Source organism: Taudactylus pleione, unplaced genomic scaffold, assembly GCF_031769625.1.
Source record: "Taudactylus pleione unplaced genomic scaffold, aTauple2 ptg000177l, whole genome shotgun sequence".
Lineage (NCBI taxonomy): Eukaryota > Metazoa > Chordata > Amphibia > Anura > Myobatrachidae > Taudactylus > Taudactylus pleione.
Window position 1 is genome coordinate 1,141,787 of NW_028284579.1, and position 8,646 is coordinate 1,150,432.

General features: G+C 42.9%; 1 non-coding gene across 1 annotated transcript; it reads left to right on the forward strand.

The window, feature by feature from the left end:
* Positions 1 to 1,012: 1,012 nt before the first annotated feature.
* TRNAQ-UUG (transfer RNA glutamine (anticodon UUG)) lies at positions 1,013 to 1,084 on the forward strand. The gene has a single exon. It is a non-coding gene; the product is annotated as a tRNA-Gln (tRNA).
* Positions 1,085 to 8,646: the final 7,562 nt, after the last annotated feature.

Here is an 8,646-nt window from a genome sequence, read left to right on the forward strand (position 1 = left end):
AAGGTCAGGATACCGACGGTCAGAATACAGACAGCAGCACCCCGGCAGTCAGAATCCTGACAGATTTCTGTATTTAACCCTTACTCTAACCCACCTCTCTTGCAGCCTAACCCTAACCCACCCCTCCCGCAGCCTAACCCTCCCCCTAATGCCTAATATTAATTCTCCCCCTATCCCTGATACCCACCTCCGCAATCTGTCGGGATTCTAACAGTCGGGATGCCACTGTCGGTATTGTCACCATTGGCATCCTGACTGTCTATAAAGTAATTATTAGTACTCTCTTGAGTACTCCTATGTCTTTCATACAGTGAGGTGCCCATAATGTACCCCTTATTCTTGATGTGGACCAAGTAGCTTAGATAATGCTAACACTTTACATCATATGCATTTACACCCCTTTTTGTTGCATTTTAGGTGCTGGCCCCTGATTATGGGGGAAAAACCTTAGCCTCACTTGCAAATTCTTTGTTACAAATTTGCTATCTCCTTACATTTAGTCCTGGCTTCTAACTTTCATTTTCATTGAATTCAGGCAACTCCAGTTTCCACCAAATTCAAAAGAACACATTTTATTCACCATTTGGAACTGTAACTTAATTGGTATTATACGGTCTAGGTTGAGCTGAGAATTTGAGGTTCCAGTAATTACCTTTTTTTTTATCAGTTTCCAGTTTATTAGGAGTTTGAATTTGGATTTAAAGCTGCTATATTTGTTAAAAGAAACACGCTGTTTGTGAAAATGATGATTATTACATAAACCCCTAAATCTTACTCTGATAACAAGAATTTGCTCTACCACCAGTGGTACACTGTCGATCTTAAAAGGCAACTAAATAGAAATATGGTGATTTTGTGTTGGGACCAAATATTGACTGCATCAACAAGAAAAATGTAAATGTTTAATTGTTTCACATTTGACTGTCATATTCCACCCATTAATGAGTCATGTATACAAATATGTTATTAGGCAAGAGTACTAGAAGCTGTTAACAACATTAGCTTTGTAAGTGGTTCCATGGTGTAACGGTTAGCACTCTGGACTTTGAATCCAGAAATCCGAGTTCAAATCTCGGTGGAACCTACACTTTTATTTTAAACTTATCTTAAAAAAGAGTGAATTGTCATTAACCTGTATTATTAATCATGGAATGATGTAGCACCAAATGTTAGCCCTCTCCTATCATCTGTTCAGGGCTGGGAGTACCTCTGAACATTGGCAAAAGCAAGCAGATTTTAGCACAGTGGAGGGTTTTATGTTCAGCACACCTGACCATCCCATGCCACTGTTTAATTTACAAAGCATAGATACAGCGTAAAGTTACACTGCAGTAGTTTGGGTAATGTAGTTGCTGTGACTTAAAGGTCCATTGAAAATCTTAAGTGGACTATGTAAAAAAAAAATTCTAAACTGTAAAACAATAGCACAAAATTGTGCACTTACGTCCCTTCAGGTGACTAAAGTAGGTAGGGCCATTCCGTGTCAAATCAACACACGTTTTGTTAAAATTTTACCTCACCAGCTCAGATTTTGTTCAAATTTGTTATATATGTAGTCTAAGAAAAATACTAAATTTTATTTAAATATCTCATGCCGTTTCCAAAATATGTAAAGTTTTAAAAAATCTGTCAAAAACGCACAACCAGCATATTTTCAAATCGCCATAGCAGCTTTACTAATTAAGCTAGAGAGGTGGGAGTGGTGTCATTTTACTATGTTTTTTATGCCCTTTTTTATGATATACAACACAATAGGCTTTGTGAGGAAAAACTTTTTCCAAATTCAAACTGAAATTTTTGATCATGTTCGTCTTCTTCATTCTTGTCCATCACAAAAGCAAGTCACCATTTCTTGTTATACACAATGGATATATAGCCATTTATGCAAGTTCAAGAATTGTGAAAACTGTGTTTTATAGAGTGTGTCACTAGTTCTTATTTCTTTTTATAATACTGAGTGTCATCTAAATTCTTTATCATCCAGTTAGGGAGCTGTCACAATTATCATGTATATGTGACAATGGAAGAAACCTTTTTTCCACTTTTAATATTGTGTATAGTGAATAGTTTCTCCTGGGATAACTTGTCTAGTCTGAGGAAATGAGTCTCACAATTACAATGGTATGTTTCCTTTTCTCTGTATAAGTAGAATTTTCTTATTAATTGCTGAAAGAAGAAATACTATAATGTATTGCACATTTTACCTGTGGTGTTGTGTAAATAGAATGTTGCTAGAGTTGTATAAGACATAGGGGCATGTTCACTAAGCAGAGGATTTACAAAAACTTTGATTTTTACAAATTCTGACCGATTTAAGGGGCAGTAGGGCAGATGTATGAAGCTCTGGAAAGTGATAAACTGGAGAGTGATAAACTACCAGCCACTCAGCTCCTAACTGTCATGTTACAGGCAGTGTTTGAAAAAGGACAGTTGGGAGCTGATTGGTTGGGAAGCAATCGGGAAGCCGACTGCCTAAATACCGGCAGCCGGCTTCCCGACTGTCATATCCCGGCAAGGGTGAAATGCCCGGCGTCTAGATGTAGACGCCCACATTTCCCCGACGCCGGGAGACCGGCATCCCGATCGTAGTGATGCCAGGCGGTGCGAGCGGACAGCCGTGGGGGGGGAGGGGGAGGTTTAGGGCTCCCGGGGGGGACTTAGGGTGAGGCACCCCCCCGGGAGGGTTAGGGTTAGGCTAGGGGGAGGGAGGGTTAGGCACCCCCGGGGGGGACTTAGGGTTAGGCACCCCCCTGGGGGACTTAGGTTTAGGCAGCGGGGAAGGGGGTGGTTAGGGTTAGTCACTTAGAGGGGGGATTAGGGTTAGGCACTGGGGGGGGGGGAATTTAGGGTTAGGCACCACTAAGGAGGGTTAGGGTTAGGGGGGTTAGGTTAGTAGATACTCACCTCTACACGATCAGGATTTCCAGCGCTGTCGGGCTTCCGCTGCTTCGAACTCTGCTCTTGTCGGGCTGCCACTGACGGGAATCGGCCGGCAGTATTTCATACCCATTCCGATTGGTTGGTTGTTTATCACTCTCCACTTTATCACTTCCCAGAGCTTCATACATCTGCCCCAATAATACTTAATGCAAATGAAGCCTAATTCAGCATTTACTATTATTGCCCTTTTAAATATGGCAGGCAAAATCTGTAAAGATGGAGGGTTTTGTAAATCCACTAAGTAAATATGCTCCATATAGTTTTATACTACCACCAGTCTATAATTCCTACTGATATATTATGATAGCAATACAACATTCCCTGTGTCTCCCTTTGAAAGTTAGAATTACAGTGCATTCAGAAAGTATTCACATCGCTTCACTTTTTCCACATTTTGTTATGTTACAGCCTTATTCCAAAATGGAATAAATTAATTTTTGTCCTCAAAATTCTACACACAATACCCCATAATGACAACGTGTAAAGTTTTTTTGAGATTTTTTTAATTTAATAAAAGAAAAAAATAATAATAAATCACATGTACATAAGTATTCACAGCCTTTACCATGAAGCTCCTTATTTACCTCAGGTGCATCTTGTTTCCACTGATCATCCTTGAGATGTTCCTACAGCTTAATTGGAGTCCACCTGTGGTAAATTCAGTTGATTGGACATGATTTCAAAAGGCTGTTTAGATAAAGTCCCACACTTGACAGTGCATGTCAGAGCACAAACCAAGCATGAAGTCCAAGGAATTGTCTGTAGACCTCCGAGACAGGATTGTCTCGAGGCACAAATCTGGGGAAGGATACAGAAAAATATCTGCTGCTTTGAAGGTCCCAATGAGCACAGTGGCCTCCATCATCCGTAAATGGAAGAAGTTCAGTAACACCAGGACTCTTCCTAGATTTGGCCAGCCGTCTAAACCAGGGGCGGATTGGGCTGCCGGGACTGCGGGAAAGTACCCGCTGGGCCGGTCCCCTCTGCTCCCTTGCTGGGCCGGTCTCCTCTCACCACCCTGCAGGTCGGCCGCCGGCGGCTTTATTGGCCGCTACCGTGATCGGAGCTCAGCTCCTACTGGATAGCGGTCATGAATATCATGCACACTGATATTTATGTAGGTTGCACATGTAGTTATTTAGAGGTGATAATGCTAAATGTATGTGTATAGAGAGATCTATCTATCTATCTATCTATCTATCTATCTATCTATCTCAAACAAATAGTGCGCTAATTCAGATTCTTATAAAATGTCAAAATGGAATAGGTCCCAGACTGATTGCATTGCTTTAGCTGTGAACAACTCTCTCCTTTAGTTGAAACCACCGTATCAGTCTTAGTATGGACCAAAGAATTTTGCTGCTGTCTTTCCCAGTAATTTACCCGAATCCAGTCATGTCACAGTAACGCCACTGCTGCAAGCGTGGCTGGGCGCTGTGATGTACCGCACCCTAACCCTAGACCTTCCCCCGCAGCCTAACTCTAGCCCTCCCCCTAGTACCTAACCCCTAACCTTAAACCTAATACTTACCATCTGGATTGTGGCGCTGGTATTATGAGCGCAAGCATCCTGACCCCTCAGGATGTCAACTACATCCCCTCTGTATGAATCTATTATACTAGTAGTGGTTTCAACCGCATATTGGTACGCATGCTGTTTTTAAGTGTTTTATGATTACAATAAATTATTTTACGATTTGATGCACAATATGGCGCCCCCTTCTTGTGCTTTGATTTTAGAATATATAATAGTTGCGTCCAACTCAGAATCAGGCCCTATGAGGAGGAATCCTGCTCCCTTCGATAGTACCCGCCCCCTCATCAGACCCCGCGCTAACTAGGGCTGCTTCCAGAAATTTCCCGGGCTGGTTTTCAATCCCAATCAGCCCCTGGTCTAAACTGAGCGATCGGGGGAGAAGGGCCCTAGTCAGGGAGGTGACCAAGAACCCAATGGTCACTGTCAGAGCTACAGCACTCCTCTGTGGAGAGAGGAGAACCTTCCAGAAGGACAACCATCCACCAATCAGGCCTGTATGGTAGAGTGGCCAGATGTAAGCCACTACTTAGTAAAAAGCACATGGCAGCTCGCCTGGAGTTTGCCAAAATGCACCTGAAGGAAACAAAATTCTCTGGTCTGATGAGAGAAAGATTTAACTCTTTGTCAGGCGTTATGTTTGGGGGAAACCAGGCACCGCTCATCACCATGCCAATACCATCCCTACAGTGAAGCATGGTGGTGGCAGCATCATGCTGTAGGGATGTTTTTCAGCTGCAGGAACTGGGAGACTAGTCAGGATAGAGGGAAAGATGAATGCAGCAATGTTCAGAGACATCCTGGATGAAAACCTGCTCCAGAGCGCTTTTGACCTCAGACTGGGGCGACGGTTCATCTTTCAGCAGGCAACAACCCTAAGCACAGAGCCAAGATATCAAAGGAGTGGCTCCAGGACAACTCTGAATGTCCTTGAGTGGCCCAGCAAGGGCCCAGACTTGAAACCGATTGAACATCTCTGGAGAGATCTGAAAATGGCTGTGCACCGAAGCTTCCCATCCAACCTGATGGAGCTTGAGATGTGCTGCAAAGAGGAATGGGCGAAATTGCCCAAAGATAGGTGTGCCAAGCTTGTGGCATCATATTCAAAAAGACTTGAGGCTGTAATTGCTACCAAAGGTGCATCAACAAAGTATTGAGCAAAGGCTGTGAATACTTATGTACATGTGATTTGTTAGTTATTTTTTTTAATTAAATTTGCAAAGTTAATTTAATTTACACGTGGTCATTATGGGGTATTGTGTGTAGAATTTTGAGGACAAAAATGAATTTATTCCATTTTGAATAAGGCTGTAACATAACAAAATGTGGAAAAAGTGGAGCGCTGTGAATACTTTCCGGATGCACTGTATTCTTATTATTTAGTTATAACAGATATTGAGTATCACAGGGGTTCCATAGTGTATCGATTCCCAAGTCTGCTAATAACGAGGTCATATTACAGTGATTTCTCAAGTTGTGTGTAGTTTGTAATTATCTGGCTTGTATTTCTGGTAGAGCAGTGATTGGCATGGATGTGCACTTATTACTCTCATATCATCTTGCAGAATGTTGTATCATCGACACTTATCCAACTTCAATTTTATGCTTGACATTTGCAGTTGTTCTCAAAATAATATGAATGAAAATCACTTATATAGTTTCAGTATCCACCTACACATCTACTTTACATGTAGGATTAAAATTCTAATCAAAAGAAGTTAAGAGGTCACCTCTACTCCCTTTATACATTTCTACTCCATTATTTCTTAAGCTACTCTGCTTTCTGACTAGGGGCCTGATTCAGACCCACTCGCGAGCGGCTGTCCGCTCGCAAGTGGGTCGTTGGTGTGCACTGAGCATGCGCACGACGGAGGGAGCTCCGTCGTGCGCATGCGCCAGACGCGACGAGCGAAGGACTTTCCTTCGCTCGTTGTGTCTGATCAAAGGGGGCGTGCTGTCGATGTTGATTGACAGCACGCCCCCTTTGGTGGGCGTGCCTCCCAGACGGGGGCGTTCCCAAGGGAACGCCTACCGTCAGAAGCCGGCCCACTGACATCACTACTGATGTCAGTGGGAGTGATTTTGGCTCTGATAGAGCCAAAATCACTCCGGGCCTTGCGGTTGAGAAACTCAACCGCAGGCTCCGGCTCGCAGTGGCGATGGTCAGGACCATCGCGACCATCAACCTGCACGCTCGTATAGGCTGTGGGTGGTGACCCACAGCTATACGAGCGTCCAGGAGGACGGCCCTCATTCAGAGCGAGCGCTCTGCTCAGAGCGTCCGGCTCTGAATGAGGGCCTAGGTTTCTTAAATGCTATTCTATATCAGTTTCCCCAATGCAGTGGGTTCAGGAACCACTGCTCTACTACTTTTTAACTCCTCTCTGTGAACTTCGGCTCAGGAAAAGCAAAGGTAGCTTATAACATTTTACTGCTGTCTGGTATTCACTTGGGCATTTCCTCTACAGGAACAAGATGACCCAATATTGCATAATTGCTCAGCATTTTTGGAGATGTTCCGGAAATCTTTTGACAAACTTGATTGAATAGCCTTGGCAGCAACAAAGTCTTTTATGTTTATGTCAAAGAGAGAATGGGACAATAACAATTCATTTCTACCCTTGCTTCGGAGCTGTCGGAATAATGAAGCTCTGGTCACCACCTTTTGGTAGGTGCTGAATGATAGAACTAAAGATGAACTCGCTTCCAGAGAATTTCAGCTTCACTTTTTTGACTTAATCACGTTGAGTCAGAGGTGCATGCTAAGTGCACACAATGCTGATGTTCAGTTGAGTGATCATTTGATACTGCACATGCAGAAACTATTCTGAAAAATCCTACAATGCATATGTTATCCTGAGTGTATGCAAAATGCGCTGTTGCGTATGGGACTGCTGGCATCAGAAATGGTGAGAGAAAACCAGGGATGTTTCTGGGTGGTGACTGGGAGGTGGCCTAAAGTGAATGCAAAAATCCCTTGTGTTCGTGTGTTATAGGAGTGTCAGTGAAAGCTGCTGCGTTCGCATACCCAGAGCTGCAGCTACAGAGGCCCTGTCTAACGGACAAACAGAGATTTGGAAACATTTAAAATAATTTACATCTCAGCAGCTCAGGGTGACTGGATCCATCTATGAATATGAATATTCGGCCGTGTTTCCATGTTCTATGGTTTAAGGAATACTTTATCTAATACCTACTCCTTCAGCATTCCCTTCCTCAGAGGTTCCTGTTGTTAATTCCCTTCTCCAAGCTTTCTCATCCATTTGAGATCAAGTACGAGGGTTGTCCAAAAAGTAATGCCTAAATGCTCATAGCTCTGAAATAATATGCAACATTTATTTGAAACTTTGTCAGTTTGTAGTTTAATATGTCTGCGAACTATATATGTATTTTTGTTTAGGTAGTCCAAGAAATACCATGGAGTCCAAGATGAAACAAAGCTGTCATTGAATTTCTGGAAAAAGAAGGCTGCAGTGCTACAGAAATCCACAGAAGACTGAAAAAAGTGTATGGTGAGCGTAAAATTGACTATAGCAATGTCATAAGGTGGATGAAGTGTTTTCAATCGGGAGACTCGTCCGTGTGCGACAAACCTCGTGGTGGCAGACCATCAACTGCAGTGACAGCAGAGAATCGACACAAAGTCGATGCCATTATTCAGAAAGTCTTGTGACCATCAGAGATTTTAGTGATGAACTTGAATGTAGCCATGGCTCTGTAGAAACACTAATCAATGCTTTGGGATATCGTAAAGTGTGTGCTAAATGGGTTTCAAAGCAATTAACCAGGCCCAGAGGGTGGAAGAGCGCAATGACGTTTTGACCAACTATGAAGCCAACCCTGAGATGTTTTTGGAAAATGTTATTACAGGAGATGAGACCTGGGTATTCCTTTATGACTCAGAAACAAAGGTCCAATCAAAGCAATGGAAACACCCAAGTTCACCTAGGCCAAAAAAGTTTAAATCACAGCGATCCACAACGATCCGTAAACAAAGTCATGGCCGCACTCTTCTGGGATTGCCGAGGTGTTATTCTCATCGATTACTTGGAACCAAACCAATCAATCAACAGTGATCGATACATTATTACACTTAAGAAGCCATCCGCAAAAAAAGGTCAACAATTCCACTGTCAAATGTCATCTTACACCTCGACAATGCCAGACATCAC